General features: G+C 42.9%; 1 long non-coding RNA gene across 2 annotated transcripts; it reads left to right on the forward strand.

Annotated features, from left to right (window-relative positions):
• Nucleotides 1–636: 636 nt before the first annotated feature.
• On the forward strand, nt 637–25,288 carry LOC121454572. 2 transcript variants are annotated; one of them, XR_005975275.1, is made up of 3 exons: nt 637–920; nt 22,690–22,842; nt 25,230–25,288. It is a non-coding gene; the product is annotated as an uncharacterized LOC121454572 (long non-coding RNA). The 2 variants fall into 2 exon arrangements; XR_005975274.1 differs by having other exon boundaries at nt 22,694–22,842.
• Nucleotides 25,289–26,419: the final 1,131 nt, after the last annotated feature.

Raw genomic sequence — 26,419 nt, forward strand, 5'->3', positions numbered from 1 at the left:
AGAGTCTCAGTCAGATCCTGGGTTTCTAGATTTCAATCCAGGAGCCTCACTCCCGGCACTGGGAGTTTCTCAGAGGTCAATCCTCCGGTTTCACAATAGTGCTCAAGCGGTGGAGAACCGCCTGGAAAAGCCCAACTCCAACAGGCAGGGACATTAAAATCCTGTGTCCGGGCCCGAGTTCCCATTCAATTCCCACCTGACACCGCAGCCCCTACTTGAACACTTGGGGTAAGGAGGAGCTCCCATCTCTCAAGGTAGCCCCACCTTGGGCTAGTTTCCGTCTTCAAAGCCTTCTCCTGGCCCAGGGCCTTTTTAGGCCGTTTAAAAACACAGTAAAATTAAACCCTCCGCAGAGCTCGCGCTTCCGCCTCTACTCAGCACCGAGGACGCCACACAACCGGCGCCGAACCAGAGTTTGACCTTTCAGGCTTCGGTGGCTTCGCCTCAGGCCACAGCAACAGCGAAAGCAGATTCTGGCTCGCGAGAACCAAACGCGACGCTCGGGCGCCATCTTGCGGCCAGTTCTCAGGCCTCGCAGAGACCACCTGAAAACTACATTTCCCAGTGTGTCTAGCGCAACTGCGCAGGCGCAAAGACCGTCTTCTCGTTTCCATGGGAACCTCGATCCCCCGGGTAAGCCAGACAGTTAGCTGTGCTGTGAGGGGTTAGAATATTGCTCCCTTAGAAGCTAGGAGCTAGGTTACCGGGTCTGCAGACCATTACGAGGACAAAGTGGGGAAACTGCCTCCCGGGACCAGCGCTGCCAAGTTCTCCTGGGTGTCCCGGCGTCCGCACTCTCCCGTGACCTCAGCGTCCCGAGAGCAGTGTTTCGCTCTGGCCTGCAAGGTGCCGTTCAGTCTTGAGCCAACCTCTAAAATCGTGTCGCCCTCAGCGGAGAGCCTGGCGCCCGCCGCACACAGGTACTCCTCCTGCACGAGCGCAAAGCGGGCGGGTGTAGTGGGCGCTGAGAGAATGTGGAAGGAGAACCCTTCTGCCTGGGAGATCAGCGCACCTGGGCCTTGGGCCGAATTCTGCCTCCAAAGAGCTGGAACCCCAGGCTGACCCCCAGCTTCAGTATTCGTCCTTGTCCCCGCCTCATACAATGGGAATTTCGTTGACCCCAAGTTCCTGTCTCGTTAAAACAAGGAAGGAACCTTTAAGCAGGATGTGGTGGTGCATGCCTTTAGATGAAAAGTAGGTCTGTATGAGTTCAAGGCTAGCCCTATGTACATATCGAGTTCAGGCCAGCCAAGGCTACTTGGTGAGAACTTGTCTCAATAAAATAAAATAAATAAAATAAAAAATAAATTAAAAAGGAGCCTGAAGCAAATAATCCCCGAGGTGTTTTCTAGCCATGCAGTTTACCTACAACTAGAGTCACTGCCCCTCAAAAAGTGCAAGAAGGAGAAAAAAAGCTGGGGGGGGGGTGAGCCGGACGGAGCAAGAATGACAGCATGGGTGTCATTTGGGTGCAGACTTATGACACCTCTTGAGCCTCAGTCTCCTCATGGGCACAAATTCGGGTAATAATCATGCCAAGCCATGTTTTTGTTTTAAGGCCTGTTTATTTATGTGTGTAGGAGTCACGCCTGCCTGCATGTATGTATGTTACCATGTGAGTGCTGATGGAGGTCAGAAATGGTGTCAAATCCTCTGGAACTGGAGTTAAGGATGGTTATGACCCGTCCACGCCCCAAATGTGGGTGTTAGGGATCAAATCTGTTCCTCTATGCAAGAGCAGCAAATGCCCCTAAGTGCTGAGCCAGGCTCACACCTCAAGGTTCTTTGTTTGTTTGTTTGGTTGGTTGGTTGGTTTTTTGGGGACAGGATTTCTCTGTAGCTTAGCTGTCACTCTGTAGACCAGGCTGGCCTTGAATTCACAGAGATGTGCCTGCCTCTGTCTCCCAAGAGCTGCGATCAAAGGCGTGCTCCCCCACCACCCAGTTTACCTCAGGATTTTAAGGATTAGATGAGACAGCATTACATTTTTAGTGCAGTGACTATATACAGTAAGCATTATTCTAATTCTAGATCCCTATTTTTTTTTGTTTTTTTTCATTTTGTTTTTCAAGACAGGGTTTCTCTGTGTAACAGTTCTGGCTGTCCTGGACTTGCTTTGTAGATTAGGCTGGTCTCAAACTCACAGAGATTCTCCTGCCTCTGTCTCCCAAGTGCAGGGACTGAACGGGTGCACCAACACTGCCAGGCCAGATCCCTACATTTTGAAGTAACTTCTTTTATTTCTGGGCGCTCCCATTCTTTTTTAGTGGGATTGTGTGTTTACAGACTGATCGTAAAGAGGAAGATCCACTCTCCTCATTCAAGGATCAGTGCTGCAGGCCAGGGCACTCAAAGGCACAGCGCGTGGGCATGGCATGATCCCAGGTCCAGCATCAGGTAGTGGAGGAGATACTTTTCCTTCCTTAAGATTCTTAGAAGGGTGCCGGGCGGTGGTGGCGCATGCCTTTAATCCCAGTACTCGGGAGGCAGATGCAGGCGGATCTCTGGGAGTTTGAGGCCAGCCTGGTCTACAAGAGCTAGTTCCAGGACAGGCACCAAAGCTACAGAGAAACCCTGTCTCGAAAAACCAAAAAGAGCCGGGTGGTGGTGGCGCACGCCTTTAATCCCAGCACTTGGGAGGCAGAGGCAGGCGGATCCCTGTGAGTTTGAGGCCAGCCTGGTCTACAGAGTGAGTTCCAGGACAGTCAAAGATGCACAGAGAAACCCTGTTTTGAAAAAAATATATATTTTTATTCATATGTGAGTGTTTGACCTCTACATAGCATGCATGCAGTGCCCACAGAGGTCAGAAGAGGGCATCAGAGCCTCTAGAATTGGCATTGACAGTAGCGAAGTGAGATGCCATGTAGATGCTGGGAACCCAAACCAGAGTGGCTGGTGCTCAGAACTGCTAAATCATCTCCCCTGAATATTATTTGTTCTTTAATGTGGGTCCTCCATCGCTTCACAAAGAATGGCCATTCATCTCTAACCAACATTTCTATGTAGAAGCTAATCCATGAAATTTGTTTGCAGATGTTGTAGGAGACTGCTTGTTGGTTTCCCGGCTGCCCAGACTCCCAAAATTAAATCACTGGTTGGATTGGCTCTAGCTTATTTGCTAACTCTTACAACTTAGTTTAACCCATCTCCAGTATTTTATATTTTACCACGAGGTTCGTGGCCTACTGGCAAGGTTTGAACATCTGTCTGCGGTGGGGCTACATGGCTTCTCTCTGATTCCACCCTTCTTTCTCCAAGCATTCAGTTTAGTTTTTCCGGCCTAGCTAAGTTCTGCCCTGCTATAGGTCCAAAGCAGTTTCTTTACTCATTAATGGCAATCACACCATACAGAGGGAAATTCCACATTACCTCCCCTTTTCTGTTTAAATAAAAAGGTTTTAACTTTAACATAGTAAAATTATATATAACAAAACAGTCATCAAGCAAGAATTACAGTTACAATATTTATATCTACTTTATCTTTTATCATAACTAAGGAAAACTATAATAATAACTATTTTTCAACTCCATCAAAGACTCCAGAAGAATATGATATTTTTACCTAAGTAAACAGGAAGTGCATTGTAAGCAACTTCCAAAACTCTAGAATTGATAGAGATATCTCGCTACCCGGACAGTCACCGAAAATTCTTCTGTAATGTTGGGATATCCATCTTTAGCCTACGGGCTCATAAGTATCCAGCAGACTTTTTCATGAGGCAGGAAATTTCAAAGACAGTTGTGCCTCTATTGGCAGTTTGCCAGTCACTTTCTTCTGTGTCCTGCGGAGTGTCTAGCAGAGTCTTTCATGAAGCAGGAACCTTGAAAGATCGTCTCACCTTTAGGCAAGTTTAGCAGTCATTTCTCTGTGGGTCCTGCATGTTCAATTCATCAAGCATTCCAGGCAACAGCAGTTTTATGCCCAAATGGCTAGCAAACTCCATGAGGAGCCTCTTCGATGCCCATCTTCCTTTTGAAGTAATTGGTGCTGCCAGGAGCAGATATGTCTCACTATCATGAAAAGTCTTAAGCTCTTAAAACATTTTTTTTAAATATTTGTTTATTTATTAGGTATACATTATTCTGTTTGCTTGTATGCCTGCAGGCCAGAAGAGGGCACCAGACCTCATTACAGATGGTTGTGAGCCACCATGTGGTTGCTGGGAATTGAACTCAGGACCTTTGGAAGAGCAGGCAATGCTCTTAACCACTGAGCCATCTCTCCAGCCCCTCTTAAAACATTTTAAATGCCATATTCTGAAGGTCTCTGAAAGATTTGAAGAATACCTATCTAACTGAAATATATCTTTTTTTAATATTTATTTATTTATTTATTTATTATGTATACAATATTCTGTCTGTGTGTATGTCTGCAGGCCAGAAGAGGGCACCAGACCTCATTACAGATGGTTGTGAGCCACCATGTGGTTGCCGGGAATTGAACTCGGGATCTCTGGAAGAGCAGGCAATGCTCTTAACCACTGAGCCATCTCTCCAGCCTTGAAATATATCTTTATGTATCTAGAAAACCTAACTAAAATGACTAGAAGCTTGACTATTATAATCATCTATTAACCTCTTTATATATTTCTTAATATATATATATCTTAATTATACATTACATTTTTAAATGAGCTGCACAAACACAATACCTTAATTAAGAGCAGAAATACATATACAAAGTATAACAAAATTGACCTTAAATCTGTATCAATAAACCAAGATCCATACCAATGCAAATCTCTATAACATATCCCCCTTTAAATGTAAAGAAACATTTATAAATAGTATTTGGGAATATGGGCATAGTTTTTCTCCAAACTGCTTCCTGCTGTTTATTGGGCAAAGTAATTTTTGGGCAGTATTCACAGCGACCTTTCAGGAGGTCTTGGTCCATCAAACCACATTAGTCTGGAAGCAATCCACAGATTCTCATCCTCTGTGGAAACAAAAGCAGAACCTCTTTTTCAAAGCAACATATCCTTAGACCCAAGTCCTGAAATCAAGATGCCTTTAATATATATATTGGCAGTAATGTATATATTCTAGTTTAGCTTAGCAGCCCATACAATAAAATGTCTCTCTGTACTTAGCTCATTCACAGACAAAAAATTAAAAAAAAAACACAATAATTTACATAATCCAGACTCTCTGTGTACATTCCATCTTTTCGTGGCTCATTATTTTTTTACTCCTTTTAATCTATGACTGTCTATACTCTGTCTCTTTAAAGACTTTGTTTTATTTAAAAAAATTTACTTATTTTTTTTATTTAACTTTATTTTATATGCATTGACATCATATCCCCTGGACCTGGAGTTACAGACAGTTGTGAGCTGCCATGTGGATGCTGGGAATTGAACCCGGGTCCTCTAGAAGAGAAGTCAGAGCACTTAACTGCTGGGCCATCTCTCCAACCCCCATTTACTTTTTTTTTTTTTTTTTGATTTTTCGAGATAGGGTTTCTCCGTAGCTTTTGGTTCCTGTCCTGGAACTAGCTCTTGTAGACCAGGCAGGCCTCGAACTCACGGAGATCCACCTGCCTCTGCCTCCTGAGTGCTGGGAGTGCTGGGAGTGCGCCACTACCGCCCGGCCCATTTACTTATTTTTTTTTTAAGATTTATTTATTTATTTATGTATACAACATTCTGCCTCCATGTATGCCAGAAGAGGGCGCTAGATCTCATTACAGATGGTTGTGATCACCACCATGTGGTTGCTGGGAATTGAACTCACGACCTCTGGAAGAGCAGCCAGTGGCTCTTCACCATTGAGCCATCCCTTCAGCCCGCATTTACTTATTTTTATAGCTATCTATATTCTTTTTCTTCTCTCTCCCAAGCCTACGTACATTTCTTAAACACATTGTGACCCATTTAGAGGTCTTTTATGTCTGAATCTGTTCTTACTGTGTATCTGTAACTCTTTACTGTCTTGAAGAGCTTTTAAAATGGTGAGCAGCTTGGTTGCAGCAGCTCTGGATACTGGCTCTCCACTTTCAAAATGGTGGAGGTACCATTACTGCCAATTCTGGGACCACCAGGTAGGAGCTGCACTCAGCACTTTAAATCTGAGAATGAGCATGCAGCAAATAAATCCTTTTTATCTGAGTAATAGCTAAATATGCCATGCAGTGCATTGCACGGCCTGGAAACACCTCTGTGTATGGTGGCAGGAATCTGCCATGCTCTCCTGCCTGTGTACTCCTAGCAGTCCTGATCCTGTTGCCTGCCCAGGCCAGAGGTGCTGAGCTGCAGGCATGGTCTTAGCTACTTTCCCAAGTGGGCATACAAGCACCCGGGCCCACAAACCCCATTCAAATGCTCCATAGCTGAACCTCCCAAAAAGCTAGAGCCATTCCTGCTGGCAAACCAGGAAGCCGCCATTTTGAAACTGCAGCTTTTTTTTTTTTTCTGCTACTGCTGAATCAGAAAAACCTCTTTTAAAGGAGCTTCAGCATGTCACTAGCAAGCAGAGCCCATTTTTGGGGAAATGCAGCTAAACTTTGTTTATTAGTGTCTAGAATTCCTTTCTAAGCTTTCTTAGTTTTAGTTTTATGTGGGCGGCAATTTGTTGTAGGGAGGCCATTTGTTGGTTCCCGGCCGCCCTCTGCTTGTTCATTTCCTGGCTGCTCAGCCCTGAAATAATCACACAGAAACTGTATTACTTAAATCACTGTTTGGCAAATTACTTAAGCATATTGCTAGCTAGCTCTTACATCTAGAATTAACCCGTCTCCATTATTTTATATTTTACCACAAGGCTCGTGGCCTACCAGCAAGGTTTCAGAATGTCTGTCTCTGGTGGCAGCTCCATGGCTTCTCTCTAAATTCCCCCTTCCTTCTCCCAACATTCTGTTTAGTTTTCCCTACCTACCTCTGTTTCCTGTGTAGGCCCATGACAGTTTGTTTATTAACCAATGGCGTTCACAGCATACAGAGGGGAATCCCACATCATGCAGGTTTATTCATTTTACTTCATGTGAATGCATCTTTGCCTGCACCCTCTGTTGACATTCACACAGGCACACAGATGCACAGGCACTCATGCACGTGCACACACACACATACGTGCAGGCAAAACACTCATGCACAGGAAGTAATTCAGCCAGGTGTGGTGGCATGCACTTTTAATCCTAGCACTTCCTAGCACTTAAAAGGCAGAGGCAGACAGATCTCTGTGAGTTCAAGGCCAGCCTGGTCTACAGAGTGAGTTCCAGGGCGGCCAAGGATACACAGAGAAGCCCTGTCTTGAAAAGAAAGCAAGATAGATAGATAGATAGATAGATAGATAGATAGATAGATACATACATACATACATACATACATACATAGAATAGAGTGTTTCTTTAAATTTTAAAAACTTGCTGGGCCTTGATAGTGCATAGTACTTTAATCCAAGTACTTGAGAGGCAGAGGCAGGAGGATTTCTGTGAGTTTGAGGCCAGCCTGGTCTACATATTCCTGAATTCCAGGCCATCCAGGACTGCACAGAGAGACTTTGTCTTGAGGGGAAAAAGAGGCACTCTACTGAAGCATGTTCAATAAAACTCAGAGACAGAAATTGGGGCTCAACCTGAAGGTCAGAAAAGCAAAAGAGCTAGCCACTGGCTCTTACCTAGACCTCAGTCTGATACCGCCTCCAGGAATCTCAGAATGAGACGGAGACTGAGAATATGAGCTGTCTCCTCCCATTTTATGATCCTCTCTAGTTCTGGGATTAAGGACGTGAACCACCACCACCTGGTTTCTTTGGCAAGCTAGTGTGGCTACTGGGATTAAAGGTGTGTGTCATTGCTGCCTGGTCTGTAAGGCTGGCCAGTGTGATGGCTTTATTTTTCTGATCTTCAGGCAAGCTTTATTTATTAAAATACAAATGAAATGTTACTACACTCTGTGGTTCTTTGTTATGGAAGCCTGTCTTTATTCTTTTGTGCTGTTAGAATAGAATATCTCTAACTAATTCACAAATAACAATGAATTTTATTCTCTTACATTCTCAGGTACCAGACATGTACATAGTACATACATAAAAGCAGTCCAAACATCCATACACATAAAAGAAATACATTAAATTTAAAAAAATTTTCATGTGTGTGGTTGTTTTGCCTGCATGTATTAGTATGCAGTGTCCTCAAAGGCCAGAAGAGAGTGTCTAATCCCTTGGGACTGGAGTTACAGAAAGTTGGGAGTCACTATGTGGGGGCTAGGATTTGAACCCTGGTCCTCTGGAAGAGCAGCTGGTGCTTCCAACTACTAAACCACCTCCTCAGGACCCAGTAAAATAATTAATTTGTTGTTGTTGTTGTTTTTTGCTTTTTATGACAGTGTTTCTGTGTGTAGCCTTGGCTGTCCTGGAACTCTCTCTGTAGTCCAGGCTGGCCTTGAACTCAGAGATCCGCCTGCCTCTGCCTCCCTAGTGTTGTGATTAAAGGCACATGCCACCACACCTGGTTTCAATAATTAAGTTTTTTAAAATGAATTATTATTATTCAGCCATCAAAATAAATCAAGTACTTGTAGGCTACACTGTGAGTGAAACTTTTTTAAAGATTTCTTTATTTATTATGTATATACACACCAGAAGAGGGCACTAGATCTCATTATAGATGGTGGTGAACCACCATATGGTTGCTGGGAATTGAACTCAGGACCTCTGGAAGAACAGCTAGTGCTCTTAACCTCTGAGCCATCTCTCCAGCCTGGATTTTTTTTTAAATAAGTGAGGCTATGTTTGTTTGCTTGTTTGTTTGTTTGTTTTTTGGTTTTCGAGACAGGGTTTCTCTGTAGTTTTGGAGCCTGTCCTGGAACTAGCTCTTGTAGACCAGGCTGGTCTCGAACTCACAGAGATCTGCCTGCCTCTGCCTCCCAAGTGCTGTGTTTGTTTGTTTTTTGAGGCAGAGTTTCTCTGTGTAACAACCCTGGCTGGCCTGGAACTCACAGAGATCCACCTGCCTCTGCCTCTCAAGTACTGGAATTAAAGGTGTGCACCATCACTGCCCAGCTATAAGTGAATCTTTAAATCCTTGTATTATATCAAAGAATATAGATATAAAAGGGCACATACTACATGATTCTGTTTATTTATTTTTATTAATTTTTTTTAATGTCTATGGGCATTTTGCCTGTCTGTGCATGCATGCAATGCCCACAAAGGCCAGAAGAAGCAACAGATCCCTGGCTTTTTCCTTTTTTCCTTTTTAGGACTTATTTGTTTTTCTTTTATGGGTATGAGTGTCTTGCCTGCTTGCATGTGTGTGAAGTACATGTGTGCCTGGTGCCCCGGATGTCAGAAGAAGGCATTAAATCCCCTGGTACTGGAGATAAGATACAGATGGTTATGAGCTGCCCGGTGGGTGCGGAGAATTAGCAGCAAGTGTTCTAAATTGATGAGCCATCTCTCCAGCCCTGCGATTCTTGCTGTGTGAAATGTTCAGAACAGGCAGATCCACAGAGATTGAAAATATGTTGGCTGTTGCCAAGGTGACTGGAACTGCCTGCCAGTAGTTGCAGAGCTTCTTTGTGGAGGGATCAGAATGTTGTTGAATGAAGTGATCATGTTAAAATATGGCCCCCCAGCCTCTGCAGACACCTGCACTCACGTGCACACACAACACCCCTGACACACACACCTGCACTCACGTGCACACACAACACCCCTGACACACACACCTGTCACACCTGTCACAACCACCTGTCACTCCAGCACCAGAGGGATCCAGCCTCTGCAGACACCTGCACTCACGTGCACACCCAGCACCCCTCACACACACATATACACATAATTAAAATAAGAATAAAGTCGTAAAAAAAATCTCTGAACCTTGAGCTCTACTTCTGTTAATGAGATTTTTTTATTTTACACAAAGAGGAGCTGGGGACGTAGCCAATGGGTAGTGCACTCTGTAAACATGCAGGCCTAAGCTGGAGCTTTAGAACCTGTGTAAAACTACATTCTTGTAATCCAGATCTTGAGAGGTGGGGACAGGTGCCTCCCTGGGCCGGATGACCAGCTAGCCTAGCATGACGGGTAAGTTCCAGGCCAGTAGGAGACTTTGTCTCAAAAAACAAAATGAAAGACTCCTGAGGAGTGACAGTTGAGGTTGTCCTGCCTCCACATGTATGTGCACACATGTATAAGCACACCATATACACATGCACACTCTCACAAATAAATGATAAAGTTAGCAAACAAAAGTTATTAGCCGGGCATAGTGACACACACCTTTAATCTTAGCATTTGGGAGGAAGAGACAGGTGGATTCCTGAGTTCAAGCCCAGCCTTGTCTACAGAGAAAGTTTAAGGATAGCAAAGTCTACAAACATAAACCCTGTCTCAAAAACAACAATTAAATTAATAAACTCCTGTAAAAACTAATTTTTTAAATAGAGGGAGACAGGCATGGTGGTGCACGCTTTTTATTCCAGCACTTGGGAGGCAGAGGCAGAGGATCTCTATGAGTTTGAGGCCAGCCTGGCCTACATAGTGAATTTCAGGTCAGCCAAGGCTACATAGTTGAAGGTGTAAGTCATAAACAATGCCACACCAGTTTGGAATTATGATTAATAGGGTGGTATTTATTTAAAGGGGAAAAAACTTACAGATCACCATCAGCCCTCTGCGCAACCAGGAAGGGAGTCTAGTCGCCGGTGGAGCAGGAAGTGAAGAGAGAGAGGAGAGGGAAGTGGCCGCTTTTTTAAAGGGAGAGACCACGCCCCAATGGGCTGGTATCTCAGCGGCGATAGGCTGGAGGAGTGGGAGGACCTCCCGTAACACCTCCCCCTTTTGTTTAAATAAGAGAGTTCTAACCCTACTATGAAATTATATACAATAAGTACAAATATCCTATTCTAACTAGCTTAGGTCTTGTATAATAAATAACTTGGCCAAGTCATGAGAGAAAGTAACTACATTTATATAGTCTTCAACCCCATCGAAGATCTGAGAAGGGAAATAATATTACCTGGGTAATTAGGAAGTTCAGTAAAACAACTTCCAAAACATGCAACAAATCACAGAGACAACTAGCTACCTAGGCAATCACCCAAAGTCACATTAGCAGCGTTGAAGCAACCAACATTGGCTAAGGCCTAACATAACTGACATACCATTTTCTAAGGCAAGCAACTTTTCAAAACTATCTTACCTTGTCTTGGCAGGATATGACAGCCCTGTTTTATCCATTGATGCATGCTCTGTATCTTTGTCAGTGGTTGAGGTATGGGCATTTCTTTGCCCCAAGGCCAGTTCTGCCAAAAAGAAAGGCTCCAGGTGGAGTGTCTTTGGTGCTCAACATTCTCTCGGGAATTAGTGGTGTTGCCAGGAGCAATTGTGTCTCACTACCGCAAAACTCTGAGTTAGATTAAAGGCCATTTTCTACAGCTCTTTGAAGAAGTTGAAGATTATCTATCTATACTGAGTATAATCTCTATATATCTAAAGAACCTGATTAGTCTAATTATAAATGACAAACTTAGATGACTATTAGTCTATATAATTCTCAATATCTATCTAACTTAAAGACTAAGACAATAAACGACTGTGAAACAAATGAGGACAATGACCTTCAAATATAAACATGTACAAATATACATTGCAGTAGGTAAATATATATCAATACACAAACATTATATAAGTATCTTAATCAGAGGTAGAAATGTACACTGCAATATGGTAAATATATACAATATATATATATATCAATACAATATATGTCAATACATAAAAATGTTTGAAACAGAGGTAGAAACATGCATGCATACAATAGTCAATGTAATTTAACTTTATATCAATATACAAGAATCTACACCAATATATTTGTCTAAAAACAGTAACTCACAATTACAAATCTATTATCCCATCATCCCTCTTTTTTTTTTCCAAAATGATCCCTGAGCTTATAAAATTCTTCCCCCAACCCTCAATCGTATACTAATTATAATCAACCCCTAAATGATGTCCCTAAACCCAAGGGCAAACTTTACTGGGAGAGGGGACGTCGTCCTCTAGAATTACTTCCAGCTGTCATGGGGGCGACGTTCTTTCTGGGGGATCCTGTGAAAGTAAAATGATGGTTAAATTTCAAGATCAATGTCTTTTAAAATTGCCAATAGTCTCTGAGTATTTTGTGCAGGTCTGGCCAAAATGTTGTATAAGATGTGCACCATTTCAGCTAACCAAGTTGGAACTGTCTTGTGCAGCTGGTAGCCAAAGCAGGTCTTGTAGTAGCGCTATCAGTATCATGACGTCATATCAACCAGGTGGAGTTGTTGTTATGGGGCCCCATCTTCTTCCTGGAAACTTCAAATGTCACTTCAGGAAAAACTCATTGTTCATTATGAAAAACTTAAACATTAATCATATAGACATATATATATATATTCAATGAAAGACATGATAGATATATTCAATGAAAAGTATGATAGATATGAAGAAAAGCAAAGATGTTTTCTAAACTCATATTTCTTTCTGTCCCACATCATGGCTCTTGACATGAGACAGAAACTCCAGAAACTCTGGATTTTTCTCTTACTAACAGGCTTGGAATTGGAGAGGGACTGAGCCAGAGTCCAACTTCAAAACCAGCTTTATAAATTTAGAAATATGGTTTAATTTTACTTACACAACCCATTCAGTTTTCTTGATATTTCCTATTGGGCAGGTATTCTTCCATCTGTCAGTATCCAAACATCCAGGGTCCCTTGAATTTCTCAAAGATGAGTGTTTTCCTGTGGAGATAAGAACAGAACCCTGCCCCCATTCTATATGTTTTTCTTACCACCTGTATGAATATCATCATTGTGGATGAGTTGTCATTTCTCCTTTCCAAGAGGTTTCTCCTCTTCAAATCGAAACTTTATTAATTTTGATGGTATCCACAATTTTTCTTCTCCTGTGGAAACAAGAGCAAAACTCCTTCCCCAACGTAGCACATCTCCTGGCTTCCACTGAGAGGTCAGCACATCTTTGAAATAAATCGGTTGATTTAGTTCAGCAGACTTTTCCATTATCCAATGTCTTTCTGCTGCTGTTGTTCCTTTCTCATTAGCGTTAAGAAAATTCAAGGTTAATAAAGCATTATGTAATCTATTTCTGGGGGTATTTTCAGTCCCTTTCTGTTTGTTCAGCATATCCTTTATAGTACGATTTGATCTTTCTATAACTGCCTGATCTGTAGGATTATTTGGTATACCTGTAATGTGTTTTATATTATAATAATCAAAAAAGCGTTTCATTTTCTTAGATACATATGCTGGACCATTATCTGTCTTTATTTGCGCAGGTATACCCATGATGGCCATAACTTCCAATAAATGTGTGATTACTGAATCAGCCTTTTCTGAGCTCAGGGCAGTAGCCCATTGAAAACCTGAATACGTGTCTATGGTGTGGTGTACATATTTTAATTTACCAAATTCCATAAAGTGGAACACATCCATCTGCCAGATTTCATTTCTCTTAGTACCCTTTGGGTTACTCCCTGCAGGCAATGGTGTTTGATTATAGAAAGAACAAGTAGGACATCTCTTTATAATGTCCTTAGCTTGTTGCCAAGTAATGGAAAATTCTTTCTTTAGGCCTTTACTATTGACATGATGCTTCTTATGAAATTCTGAGGCCTGTAACACACTTCCAATCAATAATTGATCAATCTCAGCGTTGCCTTGGGCTAGAGGACCAGGCAGACCTGTATGGGACCAGATGTGTGTTATGTACATCGGACAAAGCCTGTTCCTGATTATGTCTTGTACCTGGATAAACAATGAAGTCAACTCTGTGTCATCTGGTATAAATTCAGCAGTTTCAATATGCAAGATAACTCTTTCTGCATATTGTGAATCTGCAACTATATTAAGAGGTTCTTTAAAATCCCTTAGCACCATAAGAATAGCATATAATTCTGCCTTCTGGACAGAATTATAAGGGCTTTGTTCCACCTTACTCAATTCATCTGACTTGTAACCTGCTTTCCCTGATTTATTTGCATCAGTATAGAACATACGGGCTCCAGTTATTGGAGCATCACGTACAATTCTAGGAAGAATCCAAGAAGTTCTTTTTATGAGGTTAAGTCTACCACTTTTGGGATAGTTGCAATTAATCTCTCCCAAAAAATTAGCACAAGCTCTTTGCCACGGTTCATTGTCTTCCCATAACTCTTTTATTTCTTCAGTAGTAAAAGGCACTATAATTTCTGCTGGGTCTATACCTGCTAGTTGACGAAGTCTCAGCTTACCTTTTATAATTAATTCAGAGACTTTTTCCACATAAGTTTTTAATTTTTTACTTGGTTTATTAGGTATAAATATCCACTCTAAAATAATATCTTCCCTCTGCATTAGAATCCCTATAGGAGAAATTCTGGAAGGCAATATGACTAGGATGCAGCTAAGATTTGGGTTCACCCTGTCCACATGTGCCTCCTGTAATTTTTCCTCAATCATTGTCAGTTCCTCTTCTGCTTCAGCTGTCAGTTTTCTTGGACTATTCAAATCTTTATCACCATCTAAGGTTTTGTTTAAATGAACTATTAGATCAGGTGTTATCCCAACAGCTGGTTGTAGACTGGAAATGTCTCCTAACAATCTTTGGAAGTCATTAAGAGTCTTTAACCGGTCTCTCCTAATTTGTGCCTTTTGTGTTTTAATTTTCTCTAACCCTATTCTGTAACCTAGGTAATTAATAGAATTTCCTCTTTGAATCTTTTCAGGGGCTATTTGTAATCCCCACCTAGGCAAACATCCTTTCTAAAGTATCTTTATTTGAATCAGATAACAAGATGTCATCATGTAATGATAAATTATGGACTTGGGGAATTGTTTACAAATTATTTCCAATGGCTTACTTACAAAATATTGGCACAATGTAGGACTATTGAGCATACCCTGTGGGAGGACAGTCCATTGATATCTCCTATTAGGCTGAGAATTATTATAAGTAGGCACTGTGACGGCAAATTTTTCTCTATCCTTTTCTTGTAATGGTATAGTGAAAAAACAATCTTTCAAATCAATAACTATAAGAGGCCATCCTTTTGGTAACAGAGAAGGCAAAGGAATTCCAGATTGTAGTGGGCCCATAGGTTGAATTACTTTGTTGACAGCTCTTAGATCTGTCACCATTCTCCATTTACCAGATTTCTTTTTTACAACAAACACAGGAGAATTCCAAGGGCTGGTTGATTCTTCAATATGGTGAGCATCTAGTTGCTCTTGCACCAGCTGTTCCAATGCCTGTAGTTTATCTTCAGCTAGAGGCCACTGTTTGATCCATATTGGCTTCTCAGCCATTTTAAAGGTAGGGCTGTTGGTACCAATAAAGGTTTGGTATTTGCTGTATGTTCTTGTACAGCCTGAATGGCTGGTGACCTTTTTCCATAATACCTCATCATATCCTTCCCAGAATTATGAGTTCCTGGAACTACAGGAATGTTAATCTGGGTATTCCATTGCTGTAGCAGGTCACGGCCCCGTAAATTTACGGCAATATTGGCTATATATGGCCTTAGTCTTCCTATTTGCCCTTTGGGCCCTATGCATTCAACCCATCTTGTGCTTTGTTTTACACGAGATAGGGTTCCAATTCCCAGGAACTGAACATCTACCTCTTGAAGAGGCCAATTCGGATGCCAAGATCCTGGGGTAATGATACTTACATCCGCACCTGTGTCTAATAAGCCTTCAATAAAAGTGCTATTTATACAGACTCTTAGCTTTGGTCTTTGATCATTAATAGAAGTCTGCCAAAATATACGTTTACTCTGTCCTACTGGGTTTTTTGACTCATCCTCCACACGCATTTCATCATTTAGACCAGTATTACTTTTTACAGCAGAAATTGGAACTTTTAATTTTCTTGGTGAGGCACGTTCTCCACCGTGACTGGGAATGACTGGGCCACTGTTGGCTTGGGGGCCTGCGAGAGGCCCCTCAAGGAGTTTCCCGACGGTATCGGGTTGCCTTGTTTGTCTGTTGTTGACCTGCATTCATTGGACCAATGTCGTCCTTTACCACATCTCCTACATATACCTGAAGGCCTAGGTCTCCTATTTTTGTCATTCCCAGAGGAGATAATATTCCTAGAAATTCTGTGCCTGCAATCCCTTTTCAGATGTCCTAATTTACCACAATTAAAACACCTGGCAGTTTGATGTCTCCTCATTGCTGTGGAAATCGCTTCTCCTACCCAAGGTTCATCGTTATAGCTAAATGTCTCAACATTCATCGTATGCTGAATCCATTCATCCATAGGTGCTGATCTAGACTTTAAAGGCCCAATTATCTTTTTGCATTCTATATTTGCATTCTCGAAAGCTAGAGATTCAAGAAGTATTCGTCTAGCTTCTGGGTCTGTTACCCCTATGTCCAGAGCCTTAATTAATCTTTGCAAAAAGTCAATAAAGGGTTCTCTCGGTCCCTGCCTAATTCTAGTATATGATTCAACCCTTTTTGCTGGATCTTGTATCCTATTCCAAGCATTTAAAGCTGCTTGGTGACATAGACACAGTACTTCATCATCATAAAGAGCTTGGACCTGTGGATCAGCATATTCTCCTGCACCAAGAATTTGATCTTGGGCCGGTTGTGGTGGCGCACGCCGGTAGGATTTGCTGAAGGAGGCAGAGGCAGGAGGATCATGAGTTCGAGGCCAGCCTGGGCTACACATTTTTTGCCGGGCGGTGGTGGCGCACGCCTTTAATCCCAGCACTAGGGAGGCAGAGGCAGGCGGATCTCTGTGAGTTCAAGGCCAGCCTGGTCTACAAGAGCTAGTTCCAGGACAGGAACCAAAAGCTACGGAGAAACCCTGTCTCGAAAAAAAAAAAAAAAAAAAAAAAAAAAAAGAATTTGATCTTGGGAAACCTCGACACCTTTTGCTCTTCCTTTCTGTTCCATATGTTTGGATTCTTCTCTGAAATAAATTCCAAACATCAAGAAAGGTCCATTATCTAAAACTGCAGACACTAACTGATGGAAATCATGGGGGGTAGCTCTAGCATTAGAAGCCCAAGTCCTTATCATTTCCTTTACATATGCAGAGTGCAAGCCAAAATTAACAATAGCTTGCTTAATTTCTTTTAGATCATTCATTGCTATTGGCGTCCATCTAGCTTCTCTGACTCCCTTTGAGCCTTTAGAAGTTGACGCTTTGTCAGAATTAAGTATAGGGTATGCCGCTAAAACCTTGGGTAAGCCAGTTCTAATAGCTGGTGTTGGCATTATATCCTGTCCTTGTGCCTTATTACTCTGCTCACCAGCTCCAATCATTTCTTCAATCATTTCAAATCTTTTTATTATTGTCTTTATTATTGTCTCTTTTGAATCCTGAATCTCCTGACCTGCATGAGTTCTAGTAAAGATTGTATGGTTCTTAGGAGTGCCATGATCTTCCTAAATGATAGAATATTCAAAAGAATACTGAAACCTAGTAACCAGTAAATTAAGTTATCCCCATAGTCATATAAACCTTGCATGATATAACCCATTGTATTGGTAACCAGAACAGTAAAATTCGTGTTGGAAACGAAAACTGCCATATTACCTATTATCCAGCAGGTGGCGCTGTTGCCAAGTCGCGACGAAAACAGAGTCCTGTTTCAGAATCCGCCTAGTATTTGTTAAAAACTGGAAAATGTAAGTTGCTCAACAAAGTAAATGTAATTAAATCAATTCCAGAGACGGAACCAGAAACCCAGAATCCAGGGGTAGAGAAGAGCAACCTGGAAGCCGCTTATGCCTCCACGTGACAGAGTCACCCTGAGGGGTTGCAGCTTTCAGCAACCGCATGCTCTGGTTCGTGCCACTTAAGAGCTGTGCTTGCAAGGGAGATTTAAAAACGACTCAGAAAAGAGCAAACCACGCGGCAGAGACTACGCGGGCCTGTGGAGTTTAAATCCACGTGGGGAGGCCAATGCCGCCGCTGGCTGAGGAAGGGAGGGCTCCCGCCAAGCTGAACTCGCGGCCGGCAGCCGAGCGGGGAAAGGAGAGGTTCTAAAACCAAACGTTGGGTGCCAACTGAAGGCGTAAGTCATAAACAATGCCACACCAGTTTGGAATTATGATTAATAGGGTGGTATTTATTTAAAGGGGAAAAAACTTACAGATCACCATCAGCCCTCTGCGCAACCAGGAAGGGAGTCTAGTCGCCGGCGGAGCAGAAAGTGAAGAGAGAGAGGAGAGGAAAGTGGCCGCTTTTTTAAAGGGAGAGACCACGCCCCAATGGGCTGGTATCTCAGCGGCGATAGGCTGGAGGAGTGGGAGGACCTCCCGTAACACATAGTGAGACCCTGTCTAAAAAATATATACTGATAATATTAACAATAAATGTAAAAAGGCAAGATAAAAACAAATGACCAATTATCAGAAATGAAAGCTTGAAAATTAACCTGAAATTAATATTAGATCCAAATGTGAATGCCAAAACACAAAATATCTAGAAAAAGACAGAGGAGAAAATCCTTGTTCTTTTGGAGTGGGTAAATAATTCAAAAGATGTAAAAAGGATTTTAAGACTGGTGAGATGGCTCAGAGGGAAAAGATCCTTGCTGCCAAGTCTGGATCCTTAAGTTCAGTCCCCAGAAACCACGAAAAGGTAGAAGGAGAATTGACTTCATAAAGTTGTCCTCTGCAATGTCTTCTAACTACACACCTGCACACATAGATGATCATGCCCTGCCCTCTGACCACACACCTGCACACATATGTGCCATGCCCTGCCCTTTGACTGCACACCTGCACACATATGTGCCCTGCCCTGCCCTCTGACTGCACACCTGCACACATATGTGCCCTGCCCTCTGACCGCACACCTGCACACATATGTGCCCTGCCCTGCCCTCTGACCGCACACCTGCACACATATGTGCCCTGCCCTGCCCTCTGACTGCACACCTGCACACATATGTGCCCTGCCCTGCCCTCTGACCACACACCTGCACACATATGTGCCCTGCCCTGCCCTCTGACCACACACCTGCACACATATGTGCCCTGCCCTGCCCTCTGACTGCACACCTGCACACATATGTGCCCTGCCCTCTGACTGTACACCTGCACACATATGTGCCATGCCCTCTGACCGCACACCTGCACGCATATGTGCCATGCCCTCTGACCGCACACCTGCACGCATATGTGTCATGACCTACTCTCTGACAGAACAGTAAACTTAGCTGCAGAGCCATCTGTCCAGCCCCAATAAAGACATTTTTATTTTATTTTTGATTTTGATTTTTCGAGATAGGAATTTTCTGTGTAGCCTGGAATTTACTCTGTAGACCAGGCTGCCTCTGCCTTCCACGTGCTGGGATTAAAGGGGTGTGCATTATCACCCACCACTCAGCAACATTTTTTAAAAGAATGACTGAAACCTAAAAGGTTGGCACCACCAAATGTTGGTTAGAATATAAGGCTCACAAATCTCTCCCACTCTTCAGTACTGGGATGGAGCTCAGACTTCATACATGCTAGGAACTACTGCCCTACACCCCCAAAACTGTCCTGTATGCCGTTGGAAATGTAAAATGGTAGACTCATTTTGGGGGATGAATTTACTGTTTATTCTAAAGTAAAATATGCATGGGCTGGAGAGATGACTCAGTGGTGAGGAGCACCAGCTGCTCTTGTAGAGGACCTGGGCTGGGTTCCCAGCAGCCACAGACAGCTCACAATCCTCTGTAACTCCAGCTCCAGGGGATCTGATGCCTTTTCTGGTCTCCGTGGACCCCAGGTGTGCACATAGTGTACACACAGGCAAAGCATTCATACACGTGAAATAAAATACATCTTCAAAAGTAAATAAATAAAATACCCATATGATATACAACCCAGTAATCTGATTTTTTGACATTTACTAAGAATTGTACATGCCTGTTTATAACAGCTTTATTCATCAGGGCCCAAAACTAGAAATGATTGAAAATGTCCACCAGCTGATAAATGGCCAATTCATTTGGGCTTATTCACACGATGGACTATTACTCAGCCATAAAATTAATTGAGTTCAGCTTGACTCATTTGTGACCCACCTCTCCCCCAGGCCTATGGCCTGTGACCATGAGGATGGAGTCAAGTATTCCTTCCTACCAAAGTAGGCCTGCGTAACAAAGGCCTCACTCATTCTCCGGCTACCTGGCTGGCAAAACACAAACCTTTCTACCTTCTGATCTTCACTCCTGAGCATTACTGACTTCTGGTCCCGGCTGGGGGTGGGGGAGGGACAGAGTGGCCTGAACCTCCCTCCCCGTCTCCTTTTCTCTCTTTTCCTCCACTTTGGTTTACTTTATTTTTACAAGCCTCCTCTTCTGGCTGATGCCCCTTCTCCCTTCTTGCCGCTCCCCACTCCACACACAGTGAAGGGCCTGGCACACAACAGCGTGGCTGAGTCTCATGGAGACTGCGAGTTTTTAAATCTTTAAAACAGTTTTATTGGGGGGCATGCATGTATAGGTCAGAGAATAACTTTATATAGGTCAGAAGCCGGCTTTGTGTAGGTCAGAGGCCGGCTTTGTGTAGGTCAGAGGCCGGCTTTGTGGAGTGAGTTCTCACCTATGTGGTTCCAGGAATCAAATTCAGGTTGCCTGGCTTGCGCCTTTATCTGCCCAGCCATCTCACTAGCCCTCTTGTAGATATTATAAAGTGAGATGAACCAGGCATGCTCATGGTGGTATTTGTGAGTTCTAGGAAAGAAAAGATATGGCTCTGGTTACAGAAACCAAACAGCAGAGGATGAGGAAAAGATTTAGATACAAAGAAAAGTAAAGGCTGGAGAGATGGCTCAGTGGTTAAGAGAATTGCCTGCTCTTCTAAAGGTCCTGAGTTCAGTTCCCGGCAACCACATGGTGGCTCACAACCATCTATCTGTAATGAGGTCTGGTGCCCTCTTCTGGCCTGCAGACATACACACAGACATAATATTGTATACATAATAAATAAATATAAAAAAAAAGAAAAGTAAGAAGCTTTCTGGACTAATGAATATTCTAGATCATCGTGGGGTTGGTGGTTATGGTTGTGTGTGTGTACATTTATCAAAGATATGCACTTAAAATCCAATTTAGAGGTTTGCACAAGACTCTGGGCTTGATCTCAACACTATCAAAACAAACAAACAAACAAACAAATAAAAACCAACAACTGTAATGTTGCAGATAAGCTGCGCCTCAGCAAAGGTGATCCCTTTATAGGCACATTGCTATCTCCAATTCCAAATCCCGCTCCAGAAGATTTTCTCCCTCCTTCCCACTCCACATTTTTTCAAAGCATATGACTGGTTTCCCAACATCCGTGGGTTCTTTATGTTTGTTTGTTTTGTTTATTTTAGGTCCTAGAAGCCTCTTCATATAACATCTTGAACACAGGTCAAGAGCCAAACTGTATAAAACAGACTTAGAGAAGCTTGGCTTTGCATCCGCCTCCCTTTCTTACCTGCCTCAACGTCATTTCTATCTTACCCTTCCTCGTTTTTTTTTGTTGTTGTTGTTTTTGTTTTTGTTTTGTTTTGTTTTTCGAGACAGGGTTTCTCTGTAGCTTTGGAGCCTGTCCTGGAACTAGCTCTTGTAGACAAGGCTGGTCTCGAACTCACAGAAATCCTCCTGCCTCTGCCTCCCGAGTGCTGGGATTAAAGGCATGCACCACCACCACCTGGCTTTGATTTTTTTTAATCAAATACATAGTTTACTCCCCCCCAAGAACAAAGGGAGTTGACTACATATTTTACAATTGATCTTGGAAGCCAATCACTGCACATCAGCCAGGAAATCTGCTTCTCTTCTCTAGCAATGGCGGCACACTAGGCAGGGTGGAGGGGGTTGGTTCTCAGTGTCCTGCCATGCACACAATGCCACAGTGAGCAAGCTTGTGCACACACTGCTTTGTTTGTTGGAGGATTCTTAGGGGAAGTTGTTGCACTGGCACTAGCGTCCTCACACCGTCTTCAGACGCTTCCTCCCAGAGCCAGGCTATTTTGAGCATCTACCTGTTTCCGCTGCACCTGGCTGGCAGAGGGTGTGGTCTAAGGTTACTAGAGTGAGACTGAGCATATTTTAATGGGGGGGCAGGGTTCTTTCTTCCACATACTGCCCACACCAACAGGTGTCTGTGTGTGCTTGCTAACCAGCTAACCGAAAGCACCTGCATCCATGCTAGAGCCGTCACGTTTGAACCTCTGCTAAATCTGTTGCCTTGACAAGGTGGCCCTGTATCAGTGTTGGCACTGCCATGTGAAGGGGGAACTGGACTGCTAGGAAGAGTTTGGAAAGGATCCCTACCTCAGAACTAGGCAGGAGCCTCTCCCTCCCAGTGAACGTAGTACAGAGGGCAGCGCTGAGTCCAACAGCTATAGAGATGCTGCAGCCGCACGGCACAGTAGCCTTTGACCCCATGACCTTATTTCCTCCTTCTCCATCACCATTATCATCATCATTTTTTTGTGACTAGATTTCAAGGAACCCATGCTCACTGTGTAGCTGAAGCTGGCCTTGAACTCTTGATCTTCTTGCCTCCATCTTCCAATTGCTGGGATTATAAATATATTTCACCACACCTGGGGATTTCTGGTATTATTAATATTCTTTAAACACATAGGCATGAATCTGGTAATAAGGGTTTTTTTAAATCGATTGGATAGGTAATTTAATTAAATAATTCAAAATTATTACTCAAATTAATTTTTTTTCTTCTTTTTTTTGAGACAGGGCCTCATATTCTAGCCCTAGCTGGCCTGAATTCACTGAGTAGATGAGGCTGGCTTTGAACTCACAGATCCACATGCCTCTGTCATTTGATTGCTGGAAGGTAGGGAGAAAAACAACAAAAGAGACCAAACCAAACCAAAATAAACAAGGTAAGTGATTCCTGAGATTAAAGATTACACGATTTATTTATTTATTCATGATTTCTAAGGCAAAGATTACCTTCCTGTCAAAGGCAACTTATGAATGGAGGCAACTCCTTCACTTCCCGGCTGCCCAGTCCCTAAATAATCACACAGAAGCTTAAATTAATTACAAACGGTTTGGCCTGTTGCTTAGGCTTGTTGTTAACCAGCTCCTACTTTTAAATTAACCCATTTCTATTAATTTATGTATTGCCATGTGACTGTGGCTTTTACCGGTCTGCTGGCATTTTGTTTCTCGGACTACCCGCTCGTGTCTTTCTCTCGACTCCGCCCTTCTTTCTGCCTGTATTCAGTTTGACTTTCCTGCCTTGCTATAGACCAAAGCCACCTTATTCATCAACCAATAAAATCAACATATTTTCACAGCGTCCAGAAGGACATTCCACAGCAGCAACTAATAGTATAAATTCCTTTTTTAAAAAATTGTATTTATTTGGTTTTAGTGGTAGTGGAGGCACATGCCATGGTGCGTGTGTGGAGGTCAGGGAACAACTTGTGAGAGTTATCTCTTTCCAGTATGTGTCATGAGGCTCACACTCAGATTAGCTGGTTTGGTGGTGCCTTTACCACTGAGCATTCTTGCCAGTCCTAATGGCATTAATTTCTTGGCTTCCTTTTTAGAGGGACTGCATACATAAAACAAATTGTGTGTGTGTGTGTGTGTGTTGCTGGGATCACACCAGGATCTTACATACACTAAACATGTATTTTACTACTGAGCCACACACTCAGCCTTATACATACATATTGTTGCTCAAATGCATATTTTTCTGCAAATCTTTTTTCTTACTTCTCTACATGTCTTAGAATTAATTCAAATAAGTCAGCACATGAAGAACTCTGTGGAACGTATCCATCAGGTACTTAAACTCCACCAGGCCCCACTGTTTTTGGTTTTTGCTGTTTATGTTCTGCTCTCACAGAGTGTTACAGTCAATAGCTTTAGATGTGTTATTTTACACATGCGAGTGAACCTGCAGGCTTGGTTTCCAGATAGAGACTGGAAGGGATAGCCACATTTACGATTTTTTAAGGTTTATTTATTTATTATGTATACAGTATCTGCCTGCATGTACACCTGCATGTCAGAAGAGGGTGCTGTATCACATCATAGATGGTTATGAGCCACCATGTGGTTGCTGGGAATTGAACTCGGAATCCTCTGGAAGAGCAAGCAGTCAGTGCTCTTAACCTCTGAGCCATCTCTCCAGCCCGCGTTTATGATTTCAATGAAGGATGTCAAACATCCTTGAGGTTGGATGAATTTGCACTTCAGCAGTGTGGGGCTGTGGCGGTTAGGACCCTGCCTGGTGACCTAGGAGCACATGGAGAAAGAACGAGACACTGACAGGTGCTCCCGACATGACGGTTGCCTCCACTCTGTCCCTCAGTGGACCTGAATAGGCTGCGCTGGATCAGGCTGGCCACCGGAGGCCAAGGCTTGGAAACAGGAAGCGCCTGCTTCTGAACTGGACAGAGGAGTGATTTAGGTGGAGCCTGGGCTTCACTAAAGCTTACGGGCAGCCCTCTCCCTGTAAATTATTTCACAGGCTGATGGGACAAGTAGACCAAAACCAGATGTGAACACGCAGTGGGAAGGTTGTCGGCTGTAGAACTGACCCTGGGTGGGTGGGCAAAGATCAAACCCCCTTTGGCAGTGAGGACAATGCAGGGGTTGTTGTCCTAAGGTGTCCGTGCCTTAACAAACACAAAGAGGGCCACCACAGGGAGCAGGAAGGTGATGAAATCCTGAGCTCAAGGCTTACACAGGGCAGGCACATCTGCTATAAGGTGGGCTTACATCACCTTTAAGGCTCTTCTTTCCTAGAGTCAGAAACCCACAGGGCTCTGATCATTTTTTAGTGTCTTTTGAAGCACAATATCAGACAGCAGAAGCAAAAGGCAATTCTGTTCTGTTCCTCCACTGTGTGTCTGGGACCTATTGACAGGAATTATTTTGTACAGTTTGAGATTTTTCCAGATCAGACCGTTTTGTGCAGATAACTGCAGAGAAAAGCAAACACACCTAAAGCTTCCTTACCTCTTGACAGGTTTTGTTTTTCTACAGGAAAATCTTTCTTTAATCTGTGGGGTTATGAAATGATATGGCTTTCAAAAGATAAACAGATGTGGTTTAGTATATGATAAAATAGATGTCAATGGGATGTTAAAACTTTTTTTAATGCTGTACTTACAAATGTAAAGCCTGGGTAAGGTCAGTCTCAAAAAAAGATATTTATGTCCTCATTGGCTGTCCTCTGGCTTTAGGGCTTTTTGTTTTGTTTTAAACATTTGTCATCCTGTATTGCATTTTCTCTCATTGTTTGTTAAAGTTCTCACAATGGACACAACCCTGTACATTTGGATAAAGCTGATGCTACGGGATGCAATGGAAACCTGTAAATGCCATGTGGTGCCAGCTGGACCAAAACTGACCTCTCCGGCACATTCTCTGGAGTTGAGGATCAACACTCCCGGTGTCTACAGCAAAAGAGATTTGTCTTGCCGGGCGGTGGTGGCGCACGCCTTTAATCCCAGCACTCGGGAGGCAGAGGCAGGCGGATCTCTGTGAGTTCGAGACCAGCCTGGTCTACAAGAGCTAGTGCCAGGACAGGCTCCAAAACCACAGAGAAACCCTGTCTTGAAAAAGCAAAAAAAAAAAAAAAAAGAGATTTGTCTTCATAATACTGAACTTGCCTCTTATGAGAAGGCATCCATGTGTTTCTTAGGGCTGAGTTAAGCTCTTTGTAGTCAATAGACTATTATTGCCACAATGTTGGGTGCTATTCTTGGGTCTACAGTGGTTCATAATGTCTACCATGTAGTTACTTTCAAGCCTCATTCAGATAATTTTGCTAAGAGCTATTCTGCACACCCTAGAGATGTTCTACTATCTTCTCCCAATACTGCTCTGTAAAGTATGAGTTATTTTGTCCCATCAGTTGTACTAGTTTTCATGTGGCTATTGTCTGAGCAAATCTTTCAGAGGTGGTGCTCCATAACAGGAGGGGCCTGGATCTGTTGTTTTTAGAAAAAGGGAGTCTTTGTGCTACACTCAGGGAAAAATGTTACTTTTATGTTGACCATACTGGATTGGTTAGAAGATCCATGACCAAACTTAGAGAAAGATTAAAGCAGAGACAAAAGCTGTTTATGGTTTAATAAATCGCCATGGTTAAAAACCTTAATTTCCACTATAGCTGGGCCCCCTACTTATTTTACTTCTCATCTTTACAATCGGCCCTTGCATTTTAAACCGCCTGGTCCAGTTTATAAAAAACAGGCTGTCAGTCATTCAGGCCCTAGTACTGACCCATCAGTATCACATGTTACCACAACAAGAAACCGAGGTTCTGTAATTGCTTTGAGTAAAAGACTTAACTCAATAATAAAAAGAAAAAGGGGGAAATGAAAGACCCTATAGACCCCCTCCTCAAAACCCGCAGCTAGCATGCTCCCGGGGGAACGTCCTGTTTGCTTAAAAAAAATTCTCCGGATCAGCAGCCAGCCTGCTCTCATAAGA

The sequence above is a fragment of the Microtus oregoni genome, unplaced genomic scaffold, assembly GCF_018167655.1.
Source record: "Microtus oregoni isolate MIOR12 unplaced genomic scaffold, Mior012 000012F_ref0000307, whole genome shotgun sequence".
Taxonomy (NCBI): domain Eukaryota; kingdom Metazoa; phylum Chordata; class Mammalia; order Rodentia; family Cricetidae; genus Microtus; species Microtus oregoni.